We start from the raw sequence: 27,849 nt of genomic DNA, 5'->3' as shown, positions 1-27,849 counted from the left end.
GAAAGTTTTGTGGCGGCGTTCGTAGCGACAAACAATTCGCTGTAGAAACGGCTTACGATGTCACCGCCACACTTTTACTAGCGGGCCGACCGGTCCGCTGGAACAGTGAACAGAAAGATGAAAACCCAAACACTCTGATTAAATAAAAGTCGGTACTTATCTTTATTAACGAAGATACAGAAACACAGTAGTGAACTCCGTGTCTACAGAAATCTGTCTAGTTCGAGTCAGAGCGGCTAGGTCAGCGTCGGCTGATGACAAACAACAACTCTGCTGCGATGAACACACAACTGACTAGCAAGTACACAATTCGGTGGCGAGTATACAACTGAGCGGCGAATACAGAACTGTCCTAGCGCTCGCGACTCCAGCGCTTAAGAAACCAGAAGCCAGCGGTGGCGCGCGCAGACTTGCGGCGATTTCCTGTCTCGCTGGCGCTGCTTATGCGGACGGCGTCCAGACTTTGATGCTGCCAACCTTTTGGCAGCAGGCTCGGGTGGCATTACTGGCTAGGATATAACACTCCTCCCCCCCAAATCGCCGCACCGTCGTTGAATAATGACGTGGCGAGCGTCGACGGCGGGGGAGGGGTCTGGCCACAGGTGTAGCAGAAGAGACCGGGGCGGAGACTGTTGTCGGTGGCAGTCCCCGGTCCGCACCCCAGCATTGGCTGCGCGGGGCCTCGGGAAACACCGACTGAAAACCGAGGTCGGGGTGCACGCCTGTGACCACGGGCGCAGCTTCTGGTACTGGACGCGACGGGGCGTCGGGACCCACGAAGAGAGGCAGCGTCTCCTGACGCTGCGTCGACGGCTGCTGAGTGGGCGCCGGACAAGGTGCTGCGGTGTCAGACTCCTTGGGGGTGCCCAAGGAAAGCGGCTGCAGGACAGGCTGCACAGCCACCGCTTGGGAAGGCGGCCCGGCTGAGGGGTCGACGTCCATCAGCTCCGAAGGTGGTGGTGACTGAAGAGGGACCGCAGGCGCCGGAGCGACCACCTGGAGCGCTCCCGGATGAAGCTGCGCGGGAGGCATCAACGGGACGGGCTGTCGGCGTGGTAGCGGCGACGGCTGCTGCTGCTGCCCTGGGGGCGGCAGCGAAGTCGGAAGGCGCGGCTGGAACCCGCCGCGGACCAAATCTGTGGACAAAGAACGAGAGGCAGAATCCGGGCGGCCAGCGCAGCGCAACTGGTTCTGATGCCTCCTGTGCACCCCAGTAGCACCTTGAACAGTATAAAAACCGCGACCCTGGACACTTATCACGGTACCACGTTCCCAACGACGGCGACCGTCATAAACTCTGAAAAAAACGGCGTCGTTGCGCTGAAAACGCGTGCGATGCTCAGAAGCGGCGGGTCGATCCGGGGGGTGCAACAGTCGTAGTAGGGTGCGATGACGACGGCCGTGGAGAAGCTCCGCAGGCGAAGGGCCGTCGCGTGGCGTGGTCCAGTACGACGACAGGAACGTGATGAGGGCCTGCTGACAAGAGTGCGTAGCACGAAGGCGGTCCATATGATCCTTGAATGTGCGTACAAAACGTTCCGCTGCACCATTCGATTGAGGGTGGAACGGCGGAGTAAGAACATGGCGAATGCCATTGGCAGAACAAAAACTTTCAAATTCAGCAGAGGTAAATTGTGGATCATTGTCGGACACTAAAACTTCTGGAAGACCCTCAATACAAAAAATTGAAGTCAACGCCTGTATAGTTTGTGCAGACATTGTAGACTGCATGGGCACAACAAACGGAAAATTACTAAATGCATCTATCACGATGAGCCAACGAGAATTCCAATATGGACCAGCGATATCAATATGTACCCGCTGCCAGGGACCGGCAGGGCGTGCCCACTCAAAATAGCGTTGAGGCGGAGCAGCTTGGTGTTCGGCACACGTCGAACAATCTGTAGACATCTGCGTAATCTGCTTATCAATGCCGATCCATGTACAATGACGGCGGGCAAGCTGCTTGGTGCGGACCACTCCCCAATGACCTTGATGCAACAAGTCGAGGACCTTGGATTGGAGCACTTGGGGAACCACTACACGAAGCTGGTCATTCTCAGTGCGTAACAGCAAAACTCCGTGCAAAACAGACAACAGATGACGTTGCGGATAATAGCGACGAACCACAGGATCCGATATGTCCTTTGCCTTGGACGGCCAACCACGTTGAACAAAACGTAATAGTAAACTCAGATGAGGATCCATAGCTGTCTCACGTGCCACCTGACGATAATCAATCGGAAAATCCCGGAGGGATTGATGCTCATCGGCGTCAATCTGATGGCAAGAGTCGTCAGAGCAATCGAAGACATCATCCGCAGCAATCGGCAATCTAGAAAGCGCGTCAGCGTTTGCATGCTGAGCTGTAGGGCGATACAGTATCTCATACTGGTATTGTGATAACAAAAGAGCCCAACGTTGTAGTCTCTGAGCTGTCCGCTGAGGAACTGTTTTAGACGGATGAAACAGTGACGTCAGGGGCTTGTGATCTGTTACTAAATAGAATGGTCTACCATAGAGGTAGTGATGGAATTTTGTGACACCGAACACAATAGCCAACGCTTCCTTGTCCAATTGGCTATAATTACTCTGAGCTTTGTTTAGCAATTTAGATGCGAACGCAATAGGACGTTCGGTGTTACCGACTCGGTGAGACAACACAGCACCGAGGCCGAAAGAAGAGGCATCACAAGCTAACACCAGAGGCTTGTTAGGGTCGTAATGGACCAGACAACGATCATTCAATAAAGCCTCTTTAAGCTGCGGAAACGCTGATTGGCAATCAGCTGACCACACAAACGGAACATTCTTACGGCGGAGACGATGCAACGGTGCAGCAATCTGTGATGCATTAGGTATAAACCTAATATAATATGTCAATTTGCCAAGAACTGCTTGCAATTCCTGCAGATTGCGAGGGGCGGGCAAATGACGAATAGCTGCTAAATGTGACTGGGAGGGATGAACGCCTTGAGCATTAATAACATGTCCCAGATACTCCATCTCCGTAAGGAAAAATGAACATTTATCGATGTTGTAACGTAGGCCTGCCTGAGACAACACTGTAAACAAACACTCCAAATTACGGAAATGTTCAGCAGGCGTCCGACCGGACACAACAATATCGTCTAAATAGTTGCAACACGATGGCACATTAGCCAGAAGTTGTGACAAAAAACGCTGAAAAACAGCTGGAGCTGACGCACAACCAAAAGGCAAACGCAGAAAACGGAACAACCCCAACGACGTGTTTATGACAAAATACTGTTGTGATTGCTCGTCGAGGGGCAATTGCAAATATGCTTCACGGAGATCAATTTTGGAAAAGAAACGAGCTTCCCCTAACTTATCCATCAGCTCGTCCGGTCTAGGCAAAGGAAAAGAATCAATGACAGTCTGAGGATTAACTGTCGACTTAAAATCAGCACACAAACGTAACTTGCCAGACGGTTTCTTTATAATAACTAAGGGAGAAGCCCACTGGCTCGCTGAAACGGGTTGAATAACACCGTTGTTTTGCCCACGACGAAGTTCATCTGCTACAGGTGCCCGGAGGGCGTGAGGCACTGGACGAGCACGAAAAAATCGAGGCTGAGCATTATCTTTTAACGTAATATGAGTGGCAAAGTTCGCAGCACAACCTAGTTCGTCTTTAAATATGTCGCTGTATCGTTTACACAAATCGGTTATGCTGTCTTGAGGAACAACAACAGAATTAATTTGCAACACATTGTCTTGGATAGACAGGCCAAACAAGTCAAAACAGTCTAATCCGAAAATGTTTACACTGTCTGTAGCGCGGAGCACTGTGAATGAAACTGTTTTTGTATTGCCACGTAATGTGGCTGGCACGCTACATACACCTAACACAGGAATTTGTTCTCCACTATAAGTAGCCAAAGAATGTTTTGCCGCTGAAAGTTTAGGGCGGCCGATAGCCGCATACGTAGCACTATTTATGAGAGTCACAGACGCACCACTGTCTAATTGAAAATTGAAGGCAGCTAGGACCGCTGCTGGCTGCTGGCTGCTGGCTGCTGGCTGCGACCGCTGGTGGCTGCGACGACTGGTGGGGACCGGTGCTGGCAGGGACCGCTGCGGGCTGCGGGCAAGGACTGCTGCCGGCTGCTGGCGGGGACCGCTGCTGGCTGCTGGCTGCTGGCGGGGACCGCTGCTGGCTGGCTGGCTGGCTGGAACCTACAACACCTATCGTTTCGATTGGTACCGAAAGAGCACAATAGAAGGGCGTTATTCAACTGAATTACCGCCGGAGATGTGTACAACACAAAATGCACATGGTGTTAAAATATACTTTATTACAGAAACCAATTGAGAAGTTAACTGCAATGAGGTCCAATCTGAGGTGTTGTGGTTAACAGCATACTAATTCTCAAATCTTGTGTTCATATCACAACTATACAGGGTGGTCCATTGATAGTGACCGAGCCAAATATCTCACGAAATAAGCGTCAAAAGAAAAAACTGCGAAGAACGAAACTCTTCTAGCTTGAAGGGGGAAACCAGATGGCGCTATGGTTGGCCCGCTAGATGGCGCGGCCATAGGTCCAATAAATAGGAACCGCCATTTTTTATTACATATTCGTGTAGTACGTAAAGAAATATGAATGTTTTAGTTGGACCACTTTTTCCGCTTTGTGACAGATGGCGCTGTAATAGTCACAAAGGTTTAAGTACGTGGTATCACGTAACATTCCGCCAGTGCGCACGGTACTTGCTTCGTGATACTCCAGATCACGTAGGAAACAGATTGACCGTCCTTACGGCGGAACAGGCAACCGTAAAAATAGTTTTCCCGTCGGTCAACAGATGTCACAGGCGACGCTACAATGCTAACTGACCTGTCCATGTCGCGGAATTGGCAACGCTGTATCTTCGGTGACGTGAATGACGCTCATTTGCGTTCGGCTAGAGCGCTGCGCGCGAAATGCATTCGTCACACTGCTGACTGTAGCTCATGATCGGCTGTGGTTTTTCCCGAGTTTTCAATCTAAGAATGTAGATTAGCTCCTGTAATCAAACCAAGCTTATTTCTCGCAATCATATGCGAAATGAAATAAACGAAAAGTAACACACAAACATTTCTCGCGAGTTACTGTTTGAATGCAGACTGTATTGCAGTCGCAAGGGTTTTACACTCGCCCTCCATGCAGTCTATTTCCTCTTTGCGATACAGCTCTTCTGATACGGATTATGGCGGTAAAAACGATCTCCACGTGCAGGTTAACACTAGAAAGTTTTCAAAATGCGCACTCGGTTATGATGCGAATTAAGGCTGGACATATTTCAGTGACAGTCATTTCAAATTTAAATTCTTTTACTTTGCATGTAACTTATCGTAAATGATATAAGAGTGGCACAAAACGATGAATTTTGGATTGTTGTTGAAAGGGGGCTGCAAACGCAGTAATATACAAGTGAAAGCGTGTTTTTCGAGCATATTTTGGCGGTGTCAACTTTGAAGAGCCACAGACGGCAAACCATAATTATGTAAAAAATTTACTTTGTACAGTTTAAAGATAACCCACAAATATTCGCAACAGACGTACGCTTTTATCTGCAACACAGTTATTACTGGGGATATCCGCACTCGCGCAAACCTGTTATTATAAATAGCGTTGTTTTCAAGTGAAAGCAGTGTGAGGATTATTAGCGCACAGATAAAAAAAATTAAAATAGGCAGCGTCTATAGTTTGCATGTTATGCTCGTTCTCTTCTATTCTCCTTCCTTCAATCCAGTATAAACGCTTGTTCACAAGTATAAACGAATGGCAGTGAACATTGGCGAATTATCTATGAATACTCGTTTGCAGCAGTGTAAACGAGGTTTTACACTCGTTCACTTCGTTCGCTCTACTATATACCAGGATTTAGAGGGACCGATGATCTAGCAGTTAGATGACGACTATTATTCATTTATTTCACTGTTGCGATTTCAGCTCTAGAGCCATTTTCAAGTACCAAGGGAAAGGTCTTGTAAGGTAATGCTTCTTAAATTGTTTACCAAATGTTACCACACTATGCTTTGCATTTTGTTATCCATATGTTATATTGGTTTCAGTTTTCACATTGCACACAAAAATGCATCTACACCCAAAATTACGATAGTGAAGTGAATAAACAGTTTTAAAAAGTCCAAATCGCAGCAAAGATTTCATTTAAAAATTATATGATATGATTCTTGTAGAGGAAGGGCTGCCACATTATATCGAATGACAAAATTTAAATAGGATCGAATGCTTATGGATCTTTATTAATTCTTACTCGTAACTAATTTATCGATTTACCTGAATTTAAAATCCACTCGCGTAACTTTTCTTTATCTTTGACGGGAAATCTGAACATTTTTAGTTCAGGATTTGTTCGTCTACTCCTTCCACAGTTGATATACTCGTAGGTCCTCGGTATGACGACTCGATCCTCTACCACCGGTATGTCAGAAACAGCTGTACTTCGCAAACGCCAAATAGTGGAAAGCTGCATGCGTTCGGTCGATGTTGCCGCATATTTCACAGAACGGAGTGCCATCTAGTGGTTGATTCCAGAAGTAAGGGTGTGACGCTGTTGCCGCCTGGTGGCCGTTCCCTGACAAGGGTTGCCTGCTAGACCAAGCGATCGGGCAATCTGTTTCTTACGTGATCTGGGGTGATACATTACCCGTGTTAAAATGGACCATTTACCTATTGCGGAAAAGGTCGATATCGTGTTGATCTATGGCTATTGTGATCAAAATGCCCAACGGGCGTGTGCTATGTATGCTGCTTGATATCCTGGACATCATCCAAGTGTCCGGACCGTTCGCCGGATACTTACGTTATTTAAGGAAACAGGAAGTGTTAGCCACATGTGAAACGTCAACCACGACCTGCAACAGATGATGATGCCCATGTAAGGGTTTTAGCTGCTGTCGAGGCTAATCCGCACATCAGTAGTAGACAAATTGCGCGAGAATCGGGAATCTCAAAAACGTCGGTGTTGAGAATGCTACATCAACATCGATTGCACCCATACCATAGTTCTATGCACCAGGATTTGCAAGGCGGTGACTTTGAACGTCGTGTACAGTTCTGCCACTGGGCACAAGAGAAATTACGGGACGATGACAGAGTTTTTGCACGCGTTCTATTTAGCGACGAAGCACCATTCACCAACAGCGGTAACGTAAACCAGCATAATATGAACTATTGGGTAACGGAAAATCCACGATGGCTGCGACAAGTGGAACATCAGCGACCTTAACGGGTTAATGTATGGTGAGGAATTATGGGAGGATGGATAATTGGCCCCCATTTTATCGATGGCAATCTAAATGGTGCAATGTATGCTGATTTCCTACATAATGTTCTACCGATGTTACTACAAGATGTTTCACTGCATGACAGAATGGTGATGTACTTCCAACATGATGGATGTCCGGCACACAGCTCACGTGCGGTTGAAGTTGTATTGAATAGCATATTTCATGACAGGTGGATTTGTCGGCGAAGCACCATACCATGGCCCGCACGTTCACTGGATTTGACATCCCCGGATTTCCTTCTGAGGGGAAAGTTGAAGGATATTTGCTATAGTGATCCACCGATAACGCCTGACAACATGCGTCAGCGCATTGTCATTGCATGTGCGAACATTATGGAAGGCGAACTACTCGCTGTTGAGAGGAATGTCGTTACACGTATTGCCAAATGCATTGATGTTGACGGACATCATTTTGAGAATTTATTGCATTAATGTGGTATTTACAGGTAATCACGCTGTAACAGCATGCGTTGTCGGAAATGATATGTTCACAAAGGTACATTTATCACACTGGAACAACCGAAATAAAACGTTGAAACATTCCTACGTTCTGTATTTTAATTTAAAAAACCTACCTGTTACCAACTGTTCATCTAAAATTGTGAGACGTATGTTTGTGACTATTACAGCGCCATCTATCACAAAGTGAAAACAAGTGGTGCAACTAAAACATTCATATTTCTTTACGTACTACACGAATATGTAATAAAAAATGGGGGTTCCTATTTAAATAACGCAGTTGATATCCGTTTGACGCATGGCAGCGCCATCTAGCGGACCAACCATAGCGCCATCTGGTTTCCCCTTTCAAGCTAGACGAGTTTCGTTCTTTGTAGTTTTTTCATTTGATGCTTATTTCGTGAGATATTTGGCCCGGTCACTATCAATGGCCCACCCTGTATAATGACTAACGTTCCCTCACAGCTAGCTAAGGTGCGAGGTAATGACTATCACTGTGGAAGACTAGAGCACAGTGCAACGTATTGAGGTGCAATGCGAACTGAACTCTGCTGCAACGTACTGAGGTACTGATGTCGAGATTGAGAGAATAAGGTATTGGTGCAACACGGTCGGCGGCGGCGGCCTATATGCACGTTGCCCAGGGGCGTTATCGGCGTGTAGCCTCGGGTGCGTGTCTTGGTCTTCACTTGTCATAGGCGCACTTAGTTCAGCGCCTGCTATACAATGTATCCTAGTGCCGACCGGTGTGCTGGTGAGGTGTACGCCGGTACACACTCAACTTCCTTTGTTACTACTATACCCCTAGTGACAAATGTCGGGACTGTGTATCGGAACTGTCTTGATAGACGCTTGTATGCTGACGTCAGACAATATCCACACACAAGACTTCGTAGGCTTGTTAACAACTCATTCTTTGTACAGATGTTCGTCTTACGTTTTTCATTTGGCCTGCCATCTGGCCAACCAAAGCAGGCTTTGAGTATGCAGGCCTACTGTATAGAACAAGTAATAAGTGTGAACTCTTATTTCTATTTACAGTGTGAATTTGGTTACACAGGAAAATAGAACAAAACAAGACATAAGGGAGAAAGGAGAAAAAATTTTAAGAAGTCTTGCAGCGGAAGGCGTTTTATTCTGACACGCTGAATACATTGGTAGATAGATATATGATGACGCAGCAGCGGAGAGACAGATGAGCAGCGGGGAGCGCTGCTTTGAATTACGGCCGGCATCACCCCACTACTCACTGCCTGATTCTCTCCCACCACAGGAGTGCTGACGTCAGAGCTGAGTACGGAGAACCGTCCGAGTTTTGTGACACGCGTGAGTGAAACAAATGACCTGCAGACTCATTACTTTCATCAAAGGAATTACTGGTCATTCAAAACGTTATTGCAGAACCAATTTCATTAACCGCCAATAATACAAGCTGACAGGACAAAGGATGCAATCAACTAGAAGTTATGAGTGAAAATGAAAACTGTGGATATTGTAGTACAGTATTTATTTACCTTGTAAAAAAAAAAATGGTTCAAATGGCTCTGAGCACTATGGGACTCAACTGCTGAGGTCATTAGTCCCCTAGAACTTAGAACTAGTTAAACCTAACTAACCTAAGGACATCACAAACATCCATGCCCGAGGCAGGATTCGAACCTGCGACCGTAGCGGTCTTGCGGTTACAGACTGCAGCGCCTTTAACCGCACGGCCACTTCGGCCGGCTTTACCTTACAAAGTAGGTTTCGGTTCACAAGAAAATCGCCAGACAGTAATAAATTGTCGTAGTTAAAATCAACGTCATAGGTGTTAAACAGCTTTAAAAAAAAAAAAAAAGTGTTACAGTCTCTGGGGAAAAGATGTCTTTGAAAGAACAATAGTGAAATACCAGAACACTAGAGAACTAAACACTAATATACGTAAGGGTGGAGGAAGGAGGAAGAGACGACAAACTAGACTGTGTTAGAATTCTACTACAAGCAAACTGAAATACATAGCTAAGAAATTGTCTACTGTTGTGAGATACAAATAAGAGAATAGTGATAAGTGTGAAGCATAACATTTAAAAGTAGGGGAGTAGCGCATACGGTAAGGCTGTAGCCTATTTGACAATTTTGAAGATATTGAAAATAAAATATAAAAGAAATCTATGATTATAATGGGAAGAAACGACTGCGGAGAGTCGGTAAAATTTAAGAATGGGGAAGTGCTAACTATGCTGAGTTTCACCGTTTTAAATCTATTTGGACTGTGTACTATATGTCCACTTATGTCATGGGCTTCTGACAGCATCAGATTTTGCCCTTAGCTAGCGAGTGGGAGAATATGGGACAGTATCTGGTGGTTGTAGCTGTGAGGCTCACTTAGAACACAAGAAAATTCTGTCATACTTCTACAGTTCAGCTGCACTATTGTCCAATGTGTTTTTCTGGGGTATTAGAATTATTTATTTTGCGTATCTTGAAAGCATCAGGACTTTCTAAACACGCACATACACACAAACGCGCAAGCGCGCGTCTTTCAACCGTTACAAAAAAATATAGATCTTACCGAATAAAACTATAATCAATACAGCGAAATCACTGAAGAATACAGCTATTATATTTAGTGCAGTAGCAACATACATAGTGGTACACATCACAACTACTAAATACCGCAACTAATTTTCGGATTTTTCGTAAACATGGGAAAGTAGATGTTAATACTTGTTCAACAGCATCCAGAACACCACGGTGTGTCGCATAAACACTACGACACTACTCTTGTCAGAGACAATATATGGAGAGAGATCTGTGAGAAGTTTAACAAATCTAGTGAGTATAGGTTTTGTTCGTGTTACTTTTTGTTATACTTGCTGACGGTAACAGTGGCAATATTTTTAACATTCAGCTATAATTTTGCTTACTTATAAGTGGTGAATGCAGAAATAAATGGGCGCTACTGAGGTCGTACACTCCTGGAAATTGAAATAAGAACACCGTGAATTCATTGTCCCAGGAAGGGGAAACTTTATTGACACATTCCTGGGGTCAGATACATCACATGATCACACTGACAGAACCACAGGCACATAGACACAGGCAACAGAGCATGCACAATGTCGGCACTAGTACAGTGTATATCCACCTTTCGCAGCAATGCAGGCTGCTATTCTCCCATGGAGACGATCGTAGAGATGCTGGATGTAGTCCTGTGGAACGGATTGCCATGCCATTTCCACCTGGCGCCTCAGTTGGACCAGCGTTCGTGCTGGACGTGCAGACCGCGTGAGACGACGCTTCATCCAGTCCCAAACATGCTCAATGGGGGACAGATCCGGAGATCTTGCTGGCCAGGGTAGTTGACTTACACCTTCTAGAGCACGTTGGGTGGCACGGGATACATGCGGACGTGCATTGTCCTGTTGGAACAGCAAGTTCCCTTGCCGGTCTAGGAATGGTAGAACGATGGGTTCGATGACGGTTTGGATGTACCGTGCACTATTCAGTGTCCCCTCGACGATCACCAGTGGTGTACGGCCAGTGTAGGAGATCGCTCCCCACACCATGATGCCGGGTGTTGGCCCTGTGTGCCTCGGTCGTATGCAGTCCTGATTGTGGCGCTCACCTGCACGGCGCCAAACACGCATACGACCATCATTGGCACCAAGGCAGAAGCGACTCTCATCGCTGAAGACGACACGTCTCCATTCGTCCCTCCATTCACGCCTGTCGCGACACCACTGGAGGCGGGCTGCACGATGTTGGGGCGTGAGCGGAAGACGGCCTAACGGTGTGCGGGACCGTAGCCCAGCTTCATGGAGACGGTTGCGAATGGTCCTCGCCGATACCCCAGGAGCAACAGTGTCCCTAATTTGCTGGGAAGTGGCGGTGCGGTCCCCTACGGCACTGCGTAGGATCCTACGGTCTTGGCGTGCATCCGTGCGTCGCTGCGGTCCGGTCCCAGGTCGACGGGCACGTGCACCTTCCGCCGACCACTGGCGACAACATCGATGTACTGTGGAGACCTCACGCCTCACGTGTTGAGCAATTCGGCTGTACGTCCACCCGGCCTCCCGCATGCCCACTATACGCCCTCGCTCAAAGTCCGTCAACTGCACATACGGTTCACGTCCACGCTGTCGCGGCATGCTACCAGTGTTAAAGACTGCGATGGAGCTCCGTATGCCACGGCAAATTGGCTGACACTGACGGCGGCGGTGCACAAATGCTGCGCAGCTAGCGCCATTCGACGGCCAACACCGCGGTTCCTGGTGTGTCCGCTGTGCCGTGCGTGTGATCATTGCTTGTACAGCCCTCTCGCAGTGTCTGGAGCAAGTATGGTGGGTCTGACACACCGGTGTCAATGTGTTCTTTTTTCCATTTCCAGGAGTGTATTTTATTCGAGCTTATGGTAGACACAAAACCGCATCTGGCAGGTTCCTAAGAAGAAACAGAGACTGGTAGATGCAATGCAGTTTTTACTTCCTCTTCCTTAAAACCACGAGACTTTTACCAAAGTTCAGAGTTCCCTTATATGATGACGTAAATGGAGAAGAAAACGAGGATGATGAGGTAGGTCCATCCCAGGTGCATCATACTACTTCCTCTCCCACAAATTCTACAACATTTATGAGCGCTGGCCAGATAAACAGAAACCAATGGGTTGCTAACTCGCAGCGCTGATAACGATCTGGAAACTGGAGTGTCTGATTTTGTTAGAACCAGGAGTGAGCCCCCGCAAATCCGCAAGTGCTAGAGGAGGAAAGAAAAGCAGTGACATTTTTTGTGGTTTTCATAAACATGGACGAGGAGTTTGTAATACTTGTTCAGCAGCATCCAGAACTCATTCTAATACTTAACAAATATCACAGGATCATCAGCTGGCCTAGTAAGTATCGTGTGGAATTCTCAGTCTTCTTCTCTAGCTCTGAATAGAGGGTGAACCCAGTAACGACGTTCCGTCTTTCCCACTCTTCTCAATAAAACTAAACAGCTCTCGAGAGCCACGACAACGTCCTCGTCTATTTGTGCGATTGGTGTCTGAACGCAGCTCACACACGTTATATTATGGGGGAACGCACGCGACGGGCACGGCAGGAGCAAAGTCGAAGCAAAGTCTGAAAACAGTGTCCTACGTGGAAACTGGGCCTTAAGTAGTGACGTGCGACCGTTATGTCTCAGCGTTGTTATGTCACAAACCGCAATGGAGCAGTACTTCTAAATCAAGTGTTCAAGACATTCTCCAGAATGTACTCAAGAAGAGAAGAGAGTGCAAAATTTGCCCAGGTATGACTAATGAAAACGCTGATAGTTCTTTTCTGGAAAAAATTATCATACGTGATGAGACTTAGTGTTGTCAATAGGAACGTGTTACAATTCGACAGAGTGCAGAAATTTACATGAACGGTCGACGCATTGTCACATAACCGACAATGAAACCAATGTGACGCGAGTGTTGAACATTCCATAGCACGACTTTTCTGACGGTTTCACGTAGATGTATGAACGTTCTCTGCGTTGTACTCAAATGAGAGGAGACTGTGTAGAACACCTGAAGCAGGAGGACCACCATCTTAACGTTTCTCTGCTTTTTATTAATCCTGTCTCGAAACTTTTTGGACTGTAGCGGTATACGAAGCAAACAGTGCTTGCCGTATCCACACAGAAGAACTACATAATTATGTACTCCATACCTCTGAAATCAAACCTGTAAGCTTGTTAAAACGCTACATCCACTTCGTTTTAGAGGTTTTATATTTCTGTCTTCCGTTTTCTGTTACATGAATTTCGTTTTACAGGTTTATTGTTTCTGACTTACGTTTCATTCTGTTGTGTTGTTATATTATGCGCGTTCTTGAACATGAGCTGAAACTCGAAACTAGCCAGTGGTGTTCAATAAGGCAATTATTTTAACCGAACAGCCTAGCGGAAACGATGGTGTTCCTTTGATACATAGAGGCTGTGGTATTCAACAAACAGAAATAAATCGACTGTCCTACCAAACTTGTCTTCCAGAATTAATCTTTAGCTCCGCAGCGGAGTGTGCATTGTTCTGAAACTTCGTAGCAGATAAAAGCTGTGTGCCGGACCGATGTTCGAACATGAGACCTTGTCTTTCACTGGCATTGCTTTCACCAACTTTTTTTGTCGAAACAAGGAAACCTGTTTTTCAAAACAAAAGATGATACCTCTTCCAAAACAAACAAGACCCCTCTTTCAAAGCAAATGAAAGTTCTCTTTTGAAGCAAGCAGTTTCCTTATTTTATAACAAAATCTACTCCTCTTCTAGAAGCAAGCTTGTCTCTTCTTCTGACATGAACAATGCTCCTCTTCTAAAACAAACTGCGCTTCTTTCTCTAAAAGAAACATGAATCCTCTTTCAAATAGGCGCTTCTTTTCTACGGCAAACAAGACATCTATTCTAACAAAAACAAGGCTCCTCTTGTATAACAACCCAAGCACCTTCCTTAAGACTATGATACTTCTTCTACAGTTGCCAGTTTCTCCTTCTAGAACAACCAAGACCTCTACTTTAAAATAGCAAGGCTTATCTTTCGAAAGACACAGAGGGTCCACCGTAATTCAGTTATATTAACATCGACCACCTTATTCTCTTTTGATCACCGCGCACTTACATCCTATGAATGCCCACTTATTTGCGCAGTATGTATAAGCTATTACTTTGATTGTTTTAAAGACCTTTGGGTACCATTAACTTTGACCTGATAGTTCTATACATAATACACTAGGTTGCGATGTTACTATGATACTTAGTACTGTTACATTCAATTTAAATTTCCAAATCACTATATGCAACTTGAATATAGACGACTTTTGCAATACAGATGGTCAACGGTAACCCATTCAGTTAACGACTAGTTTACGACTAACAGTTAAGAACGGCTCGTAGCTAGAGAATCACACTAACTTTCGTGCCTTGTCACTTCACATCAATTCCTGATATTTCGACGCTTAATTTACCACGACATTTGGTAATGTACAATACTACAGTTCAATTAATATTCGCCGGCCGGTGTGGCCGTGCGGTTCTAGGCGCTTCAGTCTGGAACCACGTGACCGCTACGGTCGCAGGTTCGAATCCTGCCTCGGGCATGGATGTGTGTGCTGTCCTTAGGTTAGTTAGGTTTAAGTAGTTCTAAGTTCTAGGGGACTGATGACCACAGATGTTCAGTTCCATAGTGCTCAGAGCCATTTGAACTAATTAATATTCCTTACGGTAAATATAGTTCTAGTTCCAACATAACTGACAATATGGTAGTTAAACGTACTAACGATGCTGGCACGCATTGCCTTTTCTTTCTACCCATAGCCATTAAGCCTTATCCCCGCCTTTACTTCAACTGGCCAATACTACTTGATGAGATCTTGACGCTAATTTAAGCTAATTTTAATACTTATGCAATATGGTTTAAAGTATTCTTCCATAGGCAGATAAATTTGACCTTGTTGCTCTAAATAATCTTTTTTTTTATTTTTTTAAATGAAAACTATAGCGTTGCACGCGTAGTCACGCTGTACACAATGTAGCCTTCGAGATATTATTCCTATCAAAGGTCATTTTGTAGACTATATTTTTGTAACTGCTTGACCTATGTCGGTCAATAGTACGTAAGTATGATGACGGGGGCGTTGTACGCCCAGTCACCCCCTACTTTAAGTATTAGGTTCTGATTTATGCTATTAATCTACTTGAGACACTAACACTTTGCACTATTGGACCACATCCTTAATTTATGTTCCCGTTTAAAAGGGAAGAATACAGCTTATGTTCATATTATTAGCTTTACCTTTGTCGGTCAATAGTATATAAGTGTGTTGGCAGTGCCGTTGTACGACCTGACATACCCTACTTTAAATATTAGGTCCTTAATTCTTGGTAGTCTATATGAGAATTCCCACCACGCTCACAATAATCCTCATCCTAAATAGTTGATAGCCTCGTAGGCAATATCCTAAATAGGTAATATCTGATACACTAGAGTGTGTATTTCGACAATTGGGGTGGCACAGCCTGTTTAAGTGCACAGGGGTAATGAACCCCATACTAACTAATAATTAACCTTTTCCCTTAAGAATTTGTTCCATGTCACCCTTGTGTCTACATATAGTGGACCGTCTTACATATTACATTATAGTTAGTGTATGTTTGGTTAAGTTATTTCAGGTTTCCTAAACACAACGTTGACAATCTGTGCATAAAGACACAAATAATGCCCTAAGCTTTACACACCCAGTTAATCATAAATTCGTAGCAATGTAGTGCCATAAAATAACAACGTTAGTCAAATTTCGCGTTAGCAAATTGACGCATTACTCCATGTGTAATTGAAATTATGATATTTCCACCTTCTTCTAACCCTGAGAAGTTCTCGCGTTACGGACATATAACCTTGTTCATCCCCTCACGACATCTTGCGGAACCATAAAACATAGCGGTGATCATATATGGTTTTTTAATCTAACAAGCTGAACTTAGCGTCTAAGTAAATTTCTATCTACTTAGTGCCTTGTTCTCTCACAAATTACGGTTTAAAATTATAGGTAATTTCCCAGTACATAACACAGACAGCCAATGGCAGGCACCTTCGACTTTCCGTGCGCGTATGCTCGTGATCCGCTGTCTCACTCGGTACATATCCGCGTGCCAGTCAGTTCCAACGTAGGGTCCGCGGCTAACCGACCGCTTTCCATGAAGTGGGGCCGGGGCTGTTCCTCAGCTAACAAGGGAACCTCCCCATCGCACCCCCCTCAGATTTAGTTATAAGTCGGCACAGTGGATAGGCCTTGAAAAACTGAACACAGATCAAGCGAGAAAACAGGAAGAAGTTACGTGGAACTATGAAAAAATAAGCAAAAGACACAAAGTGAGTAGTCCATGTGAGATAAGCAATATCAAGCAGAGTCTGAGCGTAGGAGCGCCGTGGTCCCGTGGTTAGCGTGAGCAGCTGTGAAACGAGAGGTCCTTGGTTCAAGTCTTCCCTCGAGTGAAAATTTTAATTTTTTGTTTTCAGGCAATTATATCTGTCCGTCTGTCCGTCCGATGCGATCACATCCACAAGAAAACCTAAATCGGGCAAGGTAGAAGAATCTATTTACCCATTTGCCAAGTGTACAAGTTAGGTGGGTCGACAACATATTCCTGTCATGTGACGCACATGCTGTCACCAGTATCGTATAGAATATATCAGACGTGTTTTCCTGTGGAGGAATCGGTTGACGTATGACCTTGCGATCAAATGTTTTCGGTTCCCATTGAAGAGGCACGTCCTTTCGTCTACTAATCGCACGGTTTTACGGAGCGGTCGCAAAACACAGACACTAAACTTATTTCAGTGAACAGAGACGTCAATGAACGAACGGACAGTTCATAACTTTGCGAAAATAAAGAAAGTAAAATTTTCAGTTAAGGGAAGATTTGAACCAAGGACTGCGCGTTTTGCAACTACTCACGCTAACCACGGGACCACGGAGCTCCTGAGCTCAAAATCTCCTTGATGTTGCCTATCTTGCACATGGACTACTCAGTTTGTATATTTTACTAATTTTTTTCATAGTTCTACACAACTTCTTCCTGTTTTCTCGATTGATCTGTGTTCAGTTTTTCAAGGTCTATCTACTGTGCCAACTTATAACTAAATCTGAGGGGGGTGCGATGGGGAGGTTCCCTTGTAAGTAACGTAGCTTGATATGGTACCGCGGTACTTAAGCTTTTTATGTTTGATTGTGCCTTATTCTGGCATGTATTAGTTTATTTTATGCTTATGAAGAAGGCTAGATTACTTAAGCTGAAACCTGGGTAAAGACCAGTAACATTTCGCAACTGAGGCGGATTTTTGACATATTAATTTATCATAGTTGCTGACAGGGCTTAAATAATTGGAAAAATACTGTCGATACTTTGGGTTACGGAGGATCTTGCAATGTCGTTCCTGCAAATAGTTCCAAAAGTCTAAAGTGTCCTTAGTGCCGACATTAAACAAATAATGCAGTGCATGTCCACGAAGCCACGTCATAACATTAGTTTTAGTGCCTTAGTAATACGTCTCATCCGGGAATAAGATAGTCTTGGGGTAAATATGATTCACGGTCACTCGAAGGAAGTATGCTGACGTTTGCTTCACTAAGTGCCACACTGTCTTAGACTCGCCACAGCTAAGACGGTGTTCATCGTTGTCTTGAACGCCACAGCTCGTGCACGTGGGTGAGTCTACCATATGGATCGCATGTAGCCTTGATCTGGTCACCTGCTTATTATTGACAGTGATATACCACATCGCCGCGACGGCAGTGTGCAGTGTTACGTGGTGAATTGTCCTCCACACTACTCGCCAGTTGACGTTCGGGTGCTTCCTCTGCACGACGTTATCGGGTCGTCCACGTTGAGTTACCCGATAAACTGTCTTTGCCGTCGCCAGTTGAGTCGCTGGTAAGGCAAGTCGAACGTAATTGAGTTCAAGGTAAAAGACACCGATGTAGAAGAGTGACGAGGGTTCAAATGGTTCAAATGGCTTTGAGCACTATGGGACTTAAATTCTGAGGTCATCAGTCCCCTAGAACTTAGAACTACTTAAACCTAACTAACCTAACGACATCACACACATCCATGCCTGAGGCAGGATTCGAACCTGCGACCGTAGCGGTCGCACAGTTCCAGACTGAAGTGCCTAGAACCGCTCGGCCACCCCGTCCGGCAGTGACGAGGGGACGTGGTGTATCGGCACAGGTGGTAACAGGGAGGGTGGTGCTGGTTCTTCCATTAACAAACTCGTCAGACTGTCCGGGCGACGGTGCCATAGTTTGACTAACGCGCTCACAGGCAGGTCGACCGCTGTGTCATGTACGTGATAAAGGCCAAGCCCTCTCCGATCCGGGGGAAGGGTGAGAGTCTCATATTTGATATTGAAAAGCATCCCTGAACTCACGAAGGACCCAAAGGCCGCCAGTATACGGCGAGCTAACATCACCGGTGTAGGTAATACCTGGGCGATGTGCGGAATGCGTGACGCTAAATGTGTGTTGATATACTGGGTCCGTTGGACGATGTCCAGGGCTCGTAGGTGGTTGTTGGCTATCCCAGCCCGAACATTTCGTAAAAGTCGTCGAAAGTTGTGAGCAGCGGTTCGTCGTATATCGTTTGCGAAATCAATGCCGAGGCATTTCAAAGTATCTCTGAGCTGTAAGGGGGTGACGCTGTCCTCAGTCCGACCCCGATGTTCATCGCCACCGACTAGCAGTGGTCATGCTATATGTCGCTATCCAATTCAGCGCGCTGGCGGTGTCGTCGCCGTTGAGGATGACAATCACCAGGTCGTCAGCGTAAGCATTCCATCAGAAAGTGTGGCCTCGTAACGTCATACTCGTTAGTCGTTGGCGCAGGTAGCATAGGAGTGGTTCCATGGCCACAACTTAAAGTAAAGTGAATAGAGGGCAGCCTTGGCGTATCGATCGAGAAATGGTGAGGGGCTGCGTAGATCGACCGTTGACGATCACCTTGGATGTCGCACTAAGGAGTAGTTGCATGACGACAGTGACGAATGGCTGTGGGTACTTCATATGTTGGAGGACCGCTTCCAAATAGTCGTGGTCCACGCGATAGAAAGCTTGACTGAAATCGATTGCCGCCAGCGCACCCTTCAGACGACATGCCCTCGCCATTGAGACCAAGTCACGATATTTAGTGAGTGATGTTTGATTATTATTGTCGCCTCCTAATGACGTTTGATCGGGTGACATGATGTGTCGTAAGGTCTGGTGTATCCGCGCCGCCAACAATCGAGAAAAGATCTTAGTCGCATTTCAATAGCGTCAACGGGCGTTAATTCTGCAGCCGTGAGCCACCGGACGGTTTGTGAATAGGAAGAATCATCCCTTCCTCCGCAGGGAGCGGCACTTCCAGGGATAGTAGTTCGCGACAGATGTCCGTCCATCGGGTGGCTAAGGAATATTGAAAAGTCCGGTAAAATTCCAAGGGGAGGCCATCAGGTCACGGAGACTTGTTGACAGCTCCGTTTCTAATGGCGTCGATCACTTCTTCTTCCTTAATTTCTTCCATCAAGGCCGCTTTCATTGCTGGGGTGACGGTGCCGTAAATCGTCTGAGAGACGTCTTCCAGTGCTGTCGGATAAGGAGTCTGAGCTGTAGAGCTGGGAATAATGATCGTAGGACGCTGTGTTTATGTCTTTGTTGCGTGGTGAGGCGACAACCGTCCTCCGTGTTGCTGAAGCGTATCAGCGCTCGTTGGCGTCGTTGACGTTCACGAAGTACGTGGAACATCGACGGCCGTTCCCTCGGTATCCGATCCTGCGTCCTCAAACGGATGACCACCCCCTCTAGGTGGTGTCGCATATTAGCGATGATCTGAGCCTTAGCACGGTGGACCACCGTTTGTCGTTCCGGAGACGGTGCCGTAGTATCGCAGTGTCGCAGTACCCTGAAGTAAAAATCGAGTGTTTGTCTACGCCAAGTAGCGTGGTCGCGACCGTAGGTTATCAACGTTCGCCTCTGTGCCGGTTTGGTGCAGTCCAACCAACAGCGGATCGTTATGGGATATGCACGGAGGTGATTTTCACACGAATGCCATGTATCCTGAACGGCTTGGTGGCAATCCAGGTACGACAGGTGAGCGATGTATAATTTCCACTGGCTGCGGCTTCTCCACACTTTTTGCCGCCGCAGGGTGACGGCACAAATGTAAGCTGAGTGGTCCGAGAAAGCTGCAGGCCACATTCCGCATCCTGTATCCCCGCGGCAAGAGAGAGTGAGACATAAATCCGGTCGATGCGACTGGAAGAGTGACTCGTGAAGTGCGTGAACCCCGGTCGGTGGCCGTGAAGATGTTCCCAAGTGTCCACCATCTGCAGGTCTCGGATTAGCGTCTCGAGTTCCGGGCACGGATTATGTCGTGGGAGCTGGTCTCTGGTCGCCAGTACGCAATTATAGTCACCTCCAAACACCAGATGGTCGTGGCGGCCTTGGAAGAGCGAGGCGACGTCTTCCGCAAAGAATCGTGAACGTTCGCGACGTTTGTCCGTCCTGGAAGGTTCGTAGATATTGATAAGGCGGACGCCTAGTGCTGTCAGTGCCATTCCTCTTGCCCCAGGCAGAAAGAGGATATCGTCCGCCATTACAGCAACACCGCAGCCTGTGGGGGAAGCTGGAGAGACGCATGCATCATAACCGTACATGCCTGGGAAGTCGTCGACGTACACTTCCTGGGAAGCAGAATTCAACATATCCTGAAGCAATAATAACTTAGCGAGCGTCCGTATAGTGTTGATATTTGTAGTCGCAACGCGATAAGTTTGAGGTCTATCCATAGCACCCGCGTTGGCCATCAGCACCCTTGTAAGGCTGTCTCGTCGCTGAATCTGATGGTGGAAAAGGATCAACACGTGTCCGACACAATGGGCAAGGAGTTTTCCTCACTGTCGTCCGCCCAGTCGCCATGAAATCCCATCGGCTGTTGGTGGCTGTTTGTGGCTGCTGCGGCACTCGGCGCGGACTCCTTCAGCGCTACTGGCTGGGAATCGGCAGCGGCTGTGTGCATGTGATCCTGCTGTTCTCTGGGATCGCAGGGACTGAAGCTGTCACCATGGCGATCTGTTGGGTGGGATCTTATTGCGGGCCTTGTACCACCGGTACCGTCGTCGGAGTGTCCACAGTCCATGTCAGATGATCGCTGCAAGCACTCGTCTGATGGAGCACGCCACCGTCTCTTGTGTCCACGGGGAACGCTGTTTACGGACGTCTGTTTCAGTATCCGAATGTGGGTGGATTTCTTCAGCTGCTCCGGTGTCTGGAAGAAAAGCCGCTGTCAGCGCAACCGGTGGGTCAATGTCCATCCTGGCATCCGTGCTTTCTTGCAAGGTCGATCGGTGATTAACCCCAGGAGGGGATGCCGTTGTAGAGGCCGCATCCGGTATTGCAGAATCCATCATGGCCCCCTATCGGGGGCGGCTATAGGACGAATGTGGTCAGCATCCGAAAGGTTAAAAAAAATGGCTCTGAGCACTATGGGACTTAACATCTGAGGTCATCAGTCCCCTAGAACTTAGAACTACTTAAACCGAACTAACCTAAGGACATCACACACACCCATGCCCGAGGCAGGATTCGAACCTGCGACCGTAGCGGTCCCGCGGTCCCAGACTGTAGCGCCTAGAACCGCACGGCTCAGCATCGGAAAGGGTTGCCGCCCGTGCAACCTCGGCATAATTGAGAGGAAGGATCGTCACCGTAGAAGGAGGCATAGATTCACCTGTCGGGATTTGAGTAAGCCGTCGTCGGAGACAATCCGACCTGACGTGCCCTTCTTGGACACAACCGGAGCAAGTGCATGGCTGACCGTCATACATAATATCGCCCTACATCCACCGATGACAAGATAGGATGGTACATGTTTTTATATTAATATCAAAAACAGTCTTGATCATAATTTATTTATTACGGTGACCGGTTTCGACCACTACTGTGATCATCTTCAGACCAATCGGTAAGAACCTCCTTCTGCTGGAGAATCACATGTTTGGTCAGTTCAATTTTGATCTGTCGTACCCCGTTAAGAACCGGGTACGTTGTAAAGGTGGTCTATTTTTCAGCTATGTGGCTGACCACTCTGTCGTAAGGCTGGAAAGCCGCGGCGACTGCACTCGGTGGTACTTCGAAAGGGAGTTCGAGGACGCGTATCGTATAGAGGCCAACCCCCGCGTGATCGATAGAGACCTCCCAATATGGCCATAAGAATGTCTGAATTTAAGATCGTTTGCATGTGTGCGCACGATTCTGTTGCACACCTCGTCACTTACTAACTTGACGTAGACAACACTGCTCGTGATAGAGAGATGAATACCAATTATGTCCTGTGGTTCAATTTTAATGTCGCTTAGAAAACGTTCCACTTCAAAAGCTCGCGATCGCGCATGATAGGGTTGAAAACTGATCTTGACGGTGGTTTTTCTGTATGAATGTGCCATATTGTGTCGGTAGTGACGGACTCTAAACTAGCGGCGACGAAGTAGTAAACAACTACGGGCACTCGCGACCGCGCGGACGGGACATAAACAAGACGTCCTCGCCGCAGCGCTGCGGAAAGCAGACTGGGCTACCTAAGTACGACTCACGACCCTTCCTCGCAGCTTCAGTTCTGCCAGTACATCGTCTCCTACCTTCCAAACTTCACAGAAGCTGCGAGGACGGGTTGTGTCATGCTCAGTTGGTAGAGCACTTACCCGAATAGGGCAGTCTCGCTCCGGCACACATCTGTCAGGAAGTTTCTTATCAGCTCACACTCCACTGCAGAGTGAAAATTTCATTCTGGGAACATCCCCAGGGTGTGGCTATCCATGACTCCGCAATATCCTTTCTTCCAGGAGTGCTAGTTCTGCAAGGTTCGCAGAAGAGCTTCTGTGAAGTTTGGAAGTAAAGAGACAAGGTACCGACAGAAATGAAGCTGTGGTGACGGGTCGTGAAGCGTACTTCGGTAGCTCAGTTACTACAGCACGTGCCTGCGAAAGGCAAATGTCCTGAGTTCGAGTCGCAGTCCGGCACACATTAGTTAATTCTTTGATTGCTTCATTATTTCTTATTAACAATTTCATTAATATAACATTCAGGACATAATGCTGATAATAACTGTGGTTTATAGACATTACTCTTATGTAAATTACAAAAAACATGCAGTTTTCCAATATTACACACACGGTATATACAATTGACCAAAATAATTTCTGTAATTGGAAACTTATATCGATTTGGTCGTGACAACGTATTATAGACAAATACAGCATAAAACGATCATATCTTCTAAATTCTTTTAATTTCCAATCAAAAGACCATTGAAAATTATTATCATTGTGATATATATCATAAGTTGATTTTTCAATAACTTGACGAATGTGTGAATTAAAAACACATTTAGGCCACGTTAATTCAAAAGAATATACATCAGGTCGAGATGTAATTCTATAGTTCAATGGATTTACACTTCGTATATCTTTTGTACATTTGAAAGAAATATATTTCAAACGTTTTTTTAATTTGTAAATCAGAGATAGTTCTATTTGATTCTTCATCTGAGTATGTAATAATATCGTCAGATTCGTCTGAATCCCATTCTAACATTGCCCTTGCATTTGATATAGATGGAAGAGAATCACTAGAATCGGTGTCCAAAGTCTCTACAGCTTCATAGGATGGATCGTGTGACATTTCTAGAAATAAAATGAATAAATAAGTTAAGTATAATAATAAATACCTGTTAGTGCTTTTACATAACATAAAGACTACTTGCCAGAAGAGATGGAGATCAAATTACTCCGTGATAGTAGTACTGAACATCTGCCGTGTACTGCAGTCCTTTTATATTTGTTTGGATAGCCTTGACTGATCACTTGCCAACAGCAACCCACGACCCCCCCCCCCCCCCCCCCCCCTGCGGTTTCTGACGTCAGCAAGTGTTCGAAGAACGCGCAAAGCGCGTGTCCTTAAGTTTCTTGATTGAAAGTAACGTGGGTATGTTTTCCTTTCTTATACACTCATATTCAGAAAAACGGAACACCTTGAGCGACTGGAGGTAGAACTTTCGTATTCACAGGACATGTACATTAGTATGTTCTGCAGAAACGATTAGCATTTCAGTCATCTCGATTCAGCATGTGGCTTGTTGAATGGATGGCACAAGGTAAAATGGCTCTGAGCACTATGGGACTTAACATCTATGGTCATCAATCCCCTAGAACTTAGAACTACTTAAACCTAACTAACCTAAGGACAGCACACAACACCCAGCCATCACGAGGCAGAGAAAATCCCTGACCCCGCCGGGAATCGAACCCGGGAACCCGGGCGTGGGAAGCGAGAACGCTACCGCACGACCACGAGATGCGGGCGGCACAGGGTCCCCCATGGACGCAGATAACTTGTTCCATGCATGGCTTCGATGAGTGTAAGGCGCGAATGGCGTCCTGTGGTATAGCCTTCCATGCTGCATTCACCTGGTTCAAAAGTTCATCTATGGTGGTCTGTACTAGGTCGCAGCCCTGCAGCCATCGTTGCACCATATCCTACACATTTTCGATTGGCTGCAAGTTTAGCGATCTGGAGGACCAGGACAAAAGGCTGGCATCCTGTAACACCAAGAAGGCATATGTATGTGTAGCAACATGTGGTCGAGCATTATCTTGCTGAAAAATGGCGTCTGGGGTGTTGTGCAGAAATGATGTGTGAGCAGTTCGCAGGATGTCATTCACGTAGGCCATACTGATCACAGTGCCCTGGATACGCACCAGCTGTTGGTTGGTTGGTTGTTTTCGGGAAGGAGACCAGACAGCGAGGTCATCGGTCTCATCGGATTAGGGAAGGACGGGGGAGGAAGTCGGCCGTGCCCTTTGAAAGGAACCATCCCGGCATTTGCCTGGAGCGATTTAGGGAAATCACGGAAAACCCAAATCAGGATGGCCGGACGCGGGGTTGAACCGTCTTCCTCCCGAATGCGAATCCAGTGTCTAACCACTGCGCCACCTCGCTCGGTTGCACCAGCTGTGATTTGTGGTTGTACCCAACAGCATCCCTCGCAATAAGGCCTTGAGTTGGTACTGTAACTCTTGAGCGAATGCAGTCACTGCGATACTGTTCCCCCTGTCTGCGGCGAAGCAAAAGGGGCTATCATTTTCAAACAAACCTCGATTCGTACGAAAACATTACCTGATGGCATTCCTGTCCGCAGTGACGTCGTTTCATACACCACTGCCGTCTAGCAAGTTTCTGCACGTCAAAAGTAGGCGAAGAAGTGGACGACGCGCGCGCATGTAACCCATGACGCAATTAACAGCGATTGACTGTCACCCCCTAATAGTGTACGATGTGTTAGTCTTCCACTGTTGCGTCAGAGCTGAAGAGGACGCAGATCTGTTCCGCAGTGGCATTCGGATGAGGCATCGATCTTCTCGGGGGATGGTCTGGGTGGTGCGAGCAGACTGATCGCTTACTATTCTACGACCTTCCGTGAACCATTATGCACACACCAGTTGCACTGCTGGAATACTTCATCCCACACCAGCAGCAATTTCCCAGATGGATGCATCACATTCTCTCATGCCAATAATGTCCCCGCTTTCAAACTCACTGATTTGACGGTGCGGTTCGCGAATATGTCTGCGAGGCATTCTGCATGGCCGGCTGGTGTGGTCTAGCGGTTTCTAGGCGCTTCAGTCTGGAACTGCGCCATCCTGCCTCGGGCATGGATGTGTGTAATGTTCTGAGGTTAGTTAGGTTTAAGTAGTTCTAAGTTCTAGGGGACTGATGACCTGGGATGTTAAGTCCCATAGTGCTCAGAGCCATTTGAACTATTTGAGTATCCTGCATGTTTTCTCAAGTCACACAGGTCCATTACCTTCGGTTTATGGTGACAACGAGATTCGCAGGCACATTTTACCGGTAGGTCGTGTTGCGCCGCGATATCGATGTTGACTTTGAACACGCGGGCCGACATAGTTCAAATGCTAGTCGTTTCTGTGAACATACTAATGTACATGTCCTGTGAATATGAACGTCCTATCTCTAGTCCTTCAAGGTGCTCAGTTGTTTCCTGAACATGAGTGTACTACTGTGCTGTGCCAGTGTTCGACTCAAAAAAAGTCATTCTGCTTACGAAACACCCACAATTAATGACAAACATTGGAAAATATAAATACACAAAAAGCAGGAAATATATTGCTGTAGCTACAGATAACATTTAATTGTATTTCGTGAGCCTTTTCTGAAATTAAATGTAAATGACTAGCACTCTTAATACCAACGTTTATAGACGGGTGGTTATGACAGATACTAGCGTCACTGTTTGGCTGTCTAACTTCCAATTAAATTTTGTTATTGCAAAACAGTCTTAAATCACTGGTACTTTCAGAAAACATGTAAGAAAATTATATGTTTATTGAAAATATCTGTTTTTTTCATTTTACATTACCTACATAAGGTAGATTCCCAATCAGGAATAATTAAGATAGGTGTTTCCCTCTTAACTAAGAGAAACCTCCAGAAAACCTTGGGAAGAACAGATGAAATGTATAGACGTTAGAGGTAGAAGTGCAGATCTTTTTATTGGTGACTGAGAATGGTTTACTGAACAACATTGTATCAGTATTTACTTCATTTGAAGACTAATAATTATCGCTATTGGGAGTAGTATGTTTCTTGGTTGGTTAGTACGTACAGTTAAATGTGGCAAGAGCAAGCCGTTAATGCTATTTTCCGCTAAGCAGCAGGTCAGGTGTCGAGTGAGGTAGGCGCGAAATAGTTAGTGGACATGGGCAGGCGTAGTCCACTTAGTGGTGCAGTTAGGACCCTGAAGAAAACATCAGATAGTAAACTATGTGATGTGTTTGAAGGAAGACTGTTAGATGCAAAGAAAATAGAGCGAACGCGTTGAAGTGTGTACGTATTAAGGTACCAACGGTCGTAATATTTGCACTTATATTCCCAACACATTGTATATCTACAGCGAGGTGTTGGATATCCTTTCGCCCAGCGTAGGTAGTTGGAAGTCCCCTACAGAAATATTGAGCCATGGGACTCTATAGCCGTCCATAGCTGCGAAAGTGTTCCCTGTGCAAGATATGGCCCACGAACTGACCTTTAGATTACGTCCCATTAACGTTCTATGCGATTCATGTCGGACCATCTGGATTGCCAAATCATTCACTCGAATTGTTCAGAATGTTCTTAAGTCAGCGACATGGCACAATGTCGTCCATAAAAATTCCATTGCCATTTGGGAACATGAAGTCCACGACTGGCTGCAGATAGTCTCCAAGTAGCTGAACATAGCTACTTCCAATCAACGATCGGTTTAGTTGGACCTGAGGACACAGTCCATTCCATGCAAACACAGCCCACACTGTTACGGAGCTGCCACCAAGTTATACAGTGCCTTGTCGACAGCCTCAATCCATGGCCCTTACCATCAGTTCTCACCAACTGAAATTGGGACTCATCTGACCGGGTCACCGATTCCCAGTCGTTTAGGGTACAATCGACTAGTTCACGAGCGCAGGAGATGACGTGCTGTTAGCA

The sequence above is a fragment of the Schistocerca serialis genome, chromosome 7 (genome assembly GCF_023864345.2).
Source record: "Schistocerca serialis cubense isolate TAMUIC-IGC-003099 chromosome 7, iqSchSeri2.2, whole genome shotgun sequence".
Classification (NCBI taxonomy): Eukaryota; Metazoa; Arthropoda; class Insecta; order Orthoptera; family Acrididae; genus Schistocerca; species Schistocerca serialis.
The sequence above is the reverse complement of the archived record's forward strand: the minus strand, read 5'-3'. Positions refer to the sequence as shown.